An 8085-nucleotide genomic window follows, 5' to 3' on the forward strand; every position below is an offset into this window, starting at 1 on the left:
CCATAGCTCCAGAAGTTTTCTTTTTTAGGCTAGTCCACACTAAAAGACTCCAGCAATTCATCAAAATTGCCTTTTAAGTGTCCCTACTAGTTTATGACTTCAGCAGATTTTGCTCCAGGTAAGATCTTGGCTATGACTCTGGATGTACCTGCCTCTCCAGATTTATGGGTGGCAGTTTGCCCTGCAACATCAGTTACCTAATGAGTCCAAGAAAAGTCATTGTTTTTCAGCTTGTCCAGCTTTTCTTGTTGTTGTTGTTGTAAGGATGGTGGATGATGACTTCAGAGCTCTTTACATGTTGGAGCTGAAACCAGAAGTCTGATATTTACCATTTGATCTTCTCTTGAGTTGCATCCAATGCATGTTTTCACAGTTTTCTCTCTTGTTTTGGATGAGAAAATCTTCTAGTAGCTTCCAGAGGTATGTGGTAAATATCTTGACACCTTGAATATCTGACACAGACAGCTTGTAGAACCTTCTGTTTGTCCTCAATGTTCTTAAATTTCATGATGATTAACTTGGGGTGTGTCTATTTTCATCTATTTTACTGGGCATTCAATGGGTCTTTTAGGCTAGAAAATCATGTCTTTTAGTTCTCAGAAATTTTCTTAAACTATATCTTGATCATTTCCTTTCCTCTGTTTTCCTTGGTTTCTCTCTCTGAATTCTATTATCGTATGTTGAACTTGTTGAACTAAACCTTCAATTTTGCTCTATTTCTTCTATTTCTCTATTTTATCTTCTAATCTTTTAAATGAGATTTCTGTTCTTGATATTACATTTGAAATTTTCCGTGGATTTTTTCCCTCTAAATATTCCTCTAAAATATAAATATTATAAAAAAGTTTCATTTTTTATGGATGCCATATCTTCTTCTCTCTCTGTTTTTGATGCTTTCTTCTCTGTGCATTATCTTTGTTTCCTCCAAGTAGCACCTCTTCTCTGTGCTTTGGTTTCTATCTCTCATGTTAGAGGCTTTCTTCAGATGTCTGACACCCTTGGTTCCTGGCTCATATGTACGAGTGGGACATAAGAAGCTGATTGGCAGCACTGAATGTGTGATTGAGATTGCCGACATGGCTGGGCTGTTTTGCTGGGGAACTATCAACATTAGGACCTTTATATCTTTCTTCTTGTGCTGGTTTAAGTTCACAAGGAAGGACGGTTTAACCTTCTTCCTGGAGGTGACAGGCTAGACATTCTGGAAGTCGAGTGAGAAAAGAGAGCTGGGGGTGGGGTACAGCGTCTCAATATTCAGTATACAAACCTTCATTTGCCCCCTGTTTCTGTATGGTACCCCAGGCTTCAGCTGTGCCTGGAAACTCCTGTCTAGATACCTTCCATTCTATTCTCTCCAGAGCATAAACCCTCAGTCCTCTGCTGAGGTGGGAAAGGGGATTTGAAGACAAAACTGCTTCATAAACAGACTTTCAAGTCATTCCATTTATAACTCCACTTTTACCTTCAATTGCAGAAGTATTTGGGACCACCAAATCCTGAGCCCTCCATGGATTCTGCTGAGAAAATCTGGCTGCTTCTTGGCAAGGCTGCCCTTAGACCTGGGATGAGAGCTTTGGAGAGTCCCGAGTTCCCTCTTCCAGCTGTGCCTTTTCACAAAGACCAAGAGGACATGCCTACCCAGAGCCTGAACTTCATTCTGTCCTTCTAGAATGTACTTTAAGGGAGATGGAGTCTTGAAATTCCCTGTCCAAATGACCCCATCCTTGCTTCTAGGGCCTTCGTGGACCTCTTTCCAGGGCTCATCCTCCTGGAGTGGACAGTGCTGCCAGCATGTGTACACCTAGGCCGAGGGGTGGCCGAGAGGCAGTGGTTGGTGGGAGGTGTGGACGGAGAAATGACAAGGCCCCTCCGGTACGGGAGGAATCGGGGGTGGGAAAGAAGAGACGGGGCCAGGCTCTTTTTGTGATGCCGTGTTCTGGTGTAGAACTCAGGGACATCTGAGGACTCCAATTGGAACCTGGCTGTTACGGGTTGAATCAAGTCCTCCTAAACGGACATGTTGGGGTCCTATAACCCCCAGTACCTCAGATTGTGAGCTTCTTGGAAATGGGGTCTTGTAGATGTCATTAGTTGATGAGGTCACATTGGAGTAGAGAAAGTCCCTAATCCAATGTAGTTGGCGTCCTCATAAGAAGGCCATGGAAAGACAGAGACACAGGGAAAAGGCCATGTGAGGATGGAGCTAGTGATCGACAAGCCAGGGAAGCAAAGATCGTGGACCTTCACCAGAGCGAGGAGAGAAGCGTGGACGGTTTCTCCCTCAGAGCTCTCATGAGAAACCAGCCCTGCCCACACCTTGATTTCAGGCCTCCAGCCTCCAGAACTGTGCCACAAGAGATTTCTGTCATTTTAAGCCCCCCAGTGTGTAGTACTTTGCTATGCATTGTCCTTTTATGTCACCAAGTAGGTATAGTAGTCAAGGTAGAAGAGAGACGGCATTTTTCAAATCCTTTCAATGAAGTTCATTATCTTGGTTTAGCCATTTTTCAGAGTTAGGGCACGTGGCTTCCTTTGACACTCCTGCTCCGTCCCCACAAAGGAAGAGGGTGATCTGGCTTCTTGCATCCCCCAGTTCTGGTTTAGGATCCAGCTTTATCCCACCTACCCAGCCAGTCACCACCCATCCTGCACTTCCCAGCATTTTCCCACTGTGCTCTCCCCATGGCTTTTGCTCCTAGCAGGTCTATACCAGCACCATCCGATAGAATTTTCTGCTGTGATGGAAATGTTCTTTATCTGCTCTGTTCAGTATGATAGCTACTGGCCATACGTAGCTATTGAGCACTTGAGATGTGGCTAGTGTGACCTGGAAACTGAAGTTTAGAACTTATTTAAGAAAAATGTAAATTTAGCACATGTGACTAGTGGCTATCATATTGGATAGTACAGCTCTATACTGTATTATCTATACTGTACAAAAAAAAAACCCCAAAAGTTTTTGTTTTCAAGGTCACGAGGGAGGTAATAAAAGTAAAGGAATGTGTTCCACCTGCCATCTTTACACTAGTATCTCTTCCAAGTCTTGAATTTTATTTCAAAGAGATCTTAGAACTAAACCAGCCATAGTGAGGTAAAAAGAAAAAAAAGAAGTTCTGGTCCTGTGCAGTAGATGAGCCCTGTTATACGGTTCTGTGCAAGGAGGTGGCTTTGCAGAGGTCCCTGCTGTCACAGGTGAGGGGCTGGCCAGGTAGGAAGTGGAAGTGCTGCCTGGGGTCATAGGACGAGCTTGGGACCCCTGCCCCCAGGCCCGCTTGTCTCCCTGCAGCCCACCTTTCCTTGTCACTCAGGGGTCGTGGGCCAACTCCCTGGATCCTCGGTGGTTCAACCTCCTGTCAGGTCAGGGATGCTCGAAGTTTCCAGAGGCTGCACCTTTGTGACTCCCGAACATCCAGGTTGGCTTCCCAGGTCCTGCCGCCCCTTGGCTGCTGGAAAACAGATTGGGTTGGTAAAAACATGAGTGCGTGTTCTCACAGAACCTGAGAAAATCACACCTGGTCTTTGACAAAAAAATCTGTTTGTGTCGCTCTGATAATCACTTCCTACCTGGTGGGATGACAGGCCATATGCCTGCGAAGTGGCCAGGGGAGAAGATGGTCTACCCTCACTGCACCTTGCAAAATATATTTTCCTTGCTGATCAGCTCTAAATTATCAAGAATCGAAGCCACAGGCTTCTGCTTGCAAACAATAAACCCAGTGCAAACTGCTCCTGGAGGTGGAGGGAGCGGGGACCTGGACTCTGGCCCCGAATCTTCGTGACCTGTGTGCTTAGGGGTAAAAGCAGCCAATGGGATTTTTAAGTTTAGAAGGTCAGTGTCTGGGGTTGAGGGGAGACGCCAGCACACCGAGTGTAAACCAGGCCTCGACTGAGTGAGGAAGGTTCGTCTGTAGAAAGTGGGACTTGCTTTGGGGTTTGGTTTACTGGGGAGCCCTGCCAGCCCCTCCTGGACACTGGGGCAGGTCCACACAGGGAGGCTCTGTATGCTGAGCCCCAGCGCTCATCTCACACCATCCTGATGGTTCGGATGCTGAAAGGTGGAAGGTGAGCTGTCTGTGATGCGGGCTTTCCTGCCTCCCCTCCCGCCCATTCCTGGCCCTCGGGGCTATTTGAGTGTGTTGGCTCAAGAATTCAACCCTTAAAGTGGTCACTGTCCCATGGAAGCTAGTGCCCACGACACAGAAATGAGAGCCCCAGGGGTTTTTTATTCTCTCTGCACCCTTTCCCCAGAGTTGACCAGAACTATTCTAGAATGACCGGCTCTTTCTCACAACACTGGTTCCGGATCAAGCCTCTCTTGACAAGTGACCCTGTGACCTTAGGTTGATCTTAAACGTTACACGTTTTGGTTCTCTTACCTGTGACTGCAAAGGGTAGTGTGAAAAGAAATCAGGTTAAGAGATGCAAAAATACTTTTTAAAATAAGTTACTGACCTTAGTTAGTGTCCATTTCATTGCTTAAAATTTACTTGTTATATAAATAGTTCATTATGTGTTGGACTTGAGATGATTCACTCCCCTCCCTTAAGAAATTATTCACATCCTTTGTGGTCCAAATTCGTTGATTATTTGGAAGATCTGAGAAGTGAAGTTTATCTTTTGGATTTTTCATTACCAACAGGAGTGAATTTGCAAAGGCGTGCTACATGCTGAATGTTTGTGTTTCCCCCAAATTCACATGTTGAAGTCGTCATCCCCAGGGTGATGGTATTTGGAGGTGGGGCCTTTGGGAGGTGATGAGATTGTGAGGGTGATGCCTCCATGTATGGGCTTAGTGCCTTTATAAAGAGACATGAGAGAGATGATCTCTCCCTCCACCACGTGAGGACACAGCAAGAGGGTGGCCATTTGCAAGCCAGGAAGAGAGGTCTCACCAGAACCCGACCAGGCCGGTGGCCCAATCTCCTCCAGCCCCTAGAGCTTGGAGAAATAAATGTTTGCTGTTGAAGCTGCCTAGTCGGAGGGATTCTGTCGGAGGGATTCTGTTACGGCAGCCAGGACTGGCCTGTAATTGACAAAGGAGCATGGCTTGTAATTGTCAAAGCAGGCACTGTGGTACTCGCAGGTACTCTGAACCACACACGATGTAAATACCAGCAATTCCTGGGGTCCTGCTTGAACACCTCTGTTCCCGCAACCCCAGGAGATGCCCATGGAGGTCCAGGAGTCAGCTCTTTTTACCATATTAGATTCATTTTTCTGTTATCATCCAAGGAACAAAGGGTATTAAAACAGCACTGTGACAGCAGTGGGCGCCAGTTAAACCAGAAGGAAGCCCAGGCCAGATGAAGGAGAGAAACCATTTATTCCAGAACCTGGAAGTGACGCTGGTAAGCACAGACTAGGCCTGGCTCCCAAGGACCCTGCTTCAGGTGTTTCTTCCCTGATCTCTTCCAGCTGGAAGACATCTCCCTGTGGAACCCCCTCAGCGCAGCATCTGCTCCTTGCCTTGGGCACTTATTACTGTCTGCCTCTGGTGAGTTATTTCTGAACCCTCCTTATCTCACTTCCTGGACCTCTGGTGCCTCAAGGGTTGGGACTGTCGTAACCACCTGTTATCTTCCTCCAAGGCCTTTGGCTTTCCTCCGAGGCCAAGGGCCTCGCACGAGAGTTATCATTTAGCTGAACCCAGCCCTGTGTGGTGTCAGAGCCATCCCCGGATGACAGGGCTGAGCAGTTTCTCTGCACCAGCAGGCTGGCACCCCGGGCAGGGTGGGGGGCAGCATCCCAGCTCGGCTGCCATCTTGGGATTTCAAAGGCCCCTGGAGGAAGTTGCCCTGGGGAGGTTATTGGCTCCCATCGCCATCTCCTGCCATGTTCCTTCCTCCTCTGGGTTCAATGTCTTTCCATCAAGTATCACCTCTCTCTGCTGTATCTTCTCTCACTTGCCTCCTGCCGGCTATTTCCCCGGTGGATGGTCCTTCTTCCATTCTCTCTGTTTAACGCTCACCTCTCTGGACCCTGCATCTCCCTCAGCCTCCCTCTCCCCTTCCGGCCAAGCTTCTCCAGGGAGATGTCCCCTCTGTCTCATTCCTTGGCCACAGGGATTTGGTGCCCTTCCCCTTGCTCCCCTGGGCTGGCTCTGGGTTGGATGTGAGGTTTCAGTGGCCTGCTGTTTGCTGGACCTGTGTGCTCTTTTGGTGTTAATCCGACTCGCCCTGTCTGCAGCATCTCACCCTGTCGATGCCTCTCTTCGCGGAGCCTCTGCTCCCTCGGCATCCTCGTCAAACTCTCCTTTTGCTCTTCTTGAAAGGCAGCATCCTGCTGGCCCTTCACTGACTCCTCTTCTTGTTTAACTATTAGTGTTCTTTGCCCTCTGCATCCCCCGCTCCCCAATGCCAGCCACTTCCTTTCCTTCTCCAAGACTTCAGTGACCACTTGGATCTGATACTCCCAAATCCACCGCTGCAGCCCTAGCCCTTCTCTGATGCATTTCTAGCCGCCTCTGTTTCCTTTGTCACAAGCACCTCGAACCCACATGTCTAGGATAAAAGTGACGGCTTACTGGCCAGTATCTCTGGCTGGCTATTGTTAACGGCACCACCTTCATCTGCTTGCCCAAGTGAGTCGTCCGAGGCTCACCTCTCTCCCCAGCCTGGTCCAACGACAAGTGCTCTGATTCCCCCATGTGGTCAGGTGGGCTATGCTCTGGTGACAACTATCCCCAAATTTCAGCGGCCTAACACAGTAAACGTTTGTGTCCTGCGCACACAAGTGTGATGTGGGTTGGACATGTCTCCTGGCAGCTCTCCTCCAGGCAGCCACTCAGGGATCGCGCCCTGCTCCATCTGCACCAGAAACACCTGGAGCCCGGGAACATGCTAGGTGCCGCCGAAGGGGAAGAGCAGACCAGAGGATCCCGCAAGGAGCCTGGAAACGGTTTACGACACTTCTGCTTCATCCCGCTGACCAGAACTCAGTCCTGTGGTCCCTAAGCTAACTGCCAGGGAGGCCGGGGAACGTGGCACCCCGTTTGCCCAGGGAGAGGAAGCGGTTGGATGCCCTGCCCCCTTGCTCTGCCCCGCCCCCTTTGCCCTGCCCTGCCTCTCCGCCCTCACAGCTCTGCTCTGGTCTGCACCCTTGTCATTTCCTCCTGGGCGAGCGGGTGCTGCCCTGGCCAGTCTCCCTGCTCGCAGACCCTTTCTTTCTGACCCAGCCCTTCCTCGTCCACGGAGCACACAACCTCCTGTTTAAAATCTTGTGGCGCTCGACTCCTGTGCTCTTAGGATGCAGCCCAGTCTCTGTTTTAGCAACAACCAGGAGGTCGTTCGTGGCTGGCCCCTATCAACCCCTCCATCCCTAGTTCCCACCACCCTCCCCAGCACAGCTTTCTCTCCAGGGGCAACAAGCTCCCTGCAGTTCCCCAGACATGTAGTATTTACGATATCTACGAACGCCCCTGGCCTTACCTGCAGGTGTTCCCTCTTCCAGAACATAGTCTGGGATCTGGGCCCAGGCCAGCTCGCGAGGCACCTCTTCGGACCCACCTTTTCGCAGCCCACCGTGACAGAGTCAGCAGTTCTCTCCTCTGGGCTTCCAAAGCCCTTTATTAGGACTCATTGCATTTTCTTCCTATTGTTTTTCCAAGAGTCTGACTTCATCTGCAAGCCCGGAGGTGACCAGGGCCTCTGTGTTCCCCTCCCTGTGCTGACAGCTTTGCATGTTTTAACTCATTGGATCCTGTGAGAGAGGCGTTACTCTGATTTCTATTTAAAACATACTGGGGAAACCAAGGCACAGAGAGGTTAAGGAACCTGCCAAGCTCACACAGCCAGCAAGGGTGGGAAGCAGCTTGGCTCCAAGTCCACACGTGTGGCCTCCATGCTTCACGGTCTGTCGCCAACAGTGCTGGACAGTGTCCATCTTCATGCCCGTCTCTCACCCACAGAATGCTGGTCACTACTGGTCGGTGAGATGCACAGGTGAGTTGGATCCATCTTCCAGTTTTTTGGTTTTTTCTTGCGGTACGCGGGCCTCTCACTGTTGTGGCCTCTCCTGTTGCGGAGCACAGGCTCCGAACGTGCAGGCTCAGCGGCCATGGCTCACGGGCCCAGCCGCTCCGCGGCA

General features: G+C 49.8%; 1 long non-coding RNA gene across 1 annotated transcript; it reads left to right on the forward strand.

The window, feature by feature from the left end:
* Positions 1-270: 270 nt before the first annotated feature.
* Positions 271-3027, forward strand: LOC113624095 (uncharacterized). The gene is made up of 2 exons (XR_003434210.1): positions 271-420; positions 1475-3027. It is a non-coding gene; the product is annotated as an uncharacterized LOC113624095 (long non-coding RNA).
* The last annotated feature ends 5058 nt before the right edge of the window (positions 3028-8085 follow it).

This window comes from Aethalodelphis obliquidens, unplaced genomic scaffold, assembly GCF_003676395.1.
Source record: "Aethalodelphis obliquidens isolate GAN/ISIS:26980383/991018 unplaced genomic scaffold, ASM367639v1 scaffold12, whole genome shotgun sequence".
NCBI classification, from domain to species: Eukaryota; Metazoa; Chordata; class Mammalia; order Artiodactyla; family Delphinidae; genus Aethalodelphis; species Aethalodelphis obliquidens.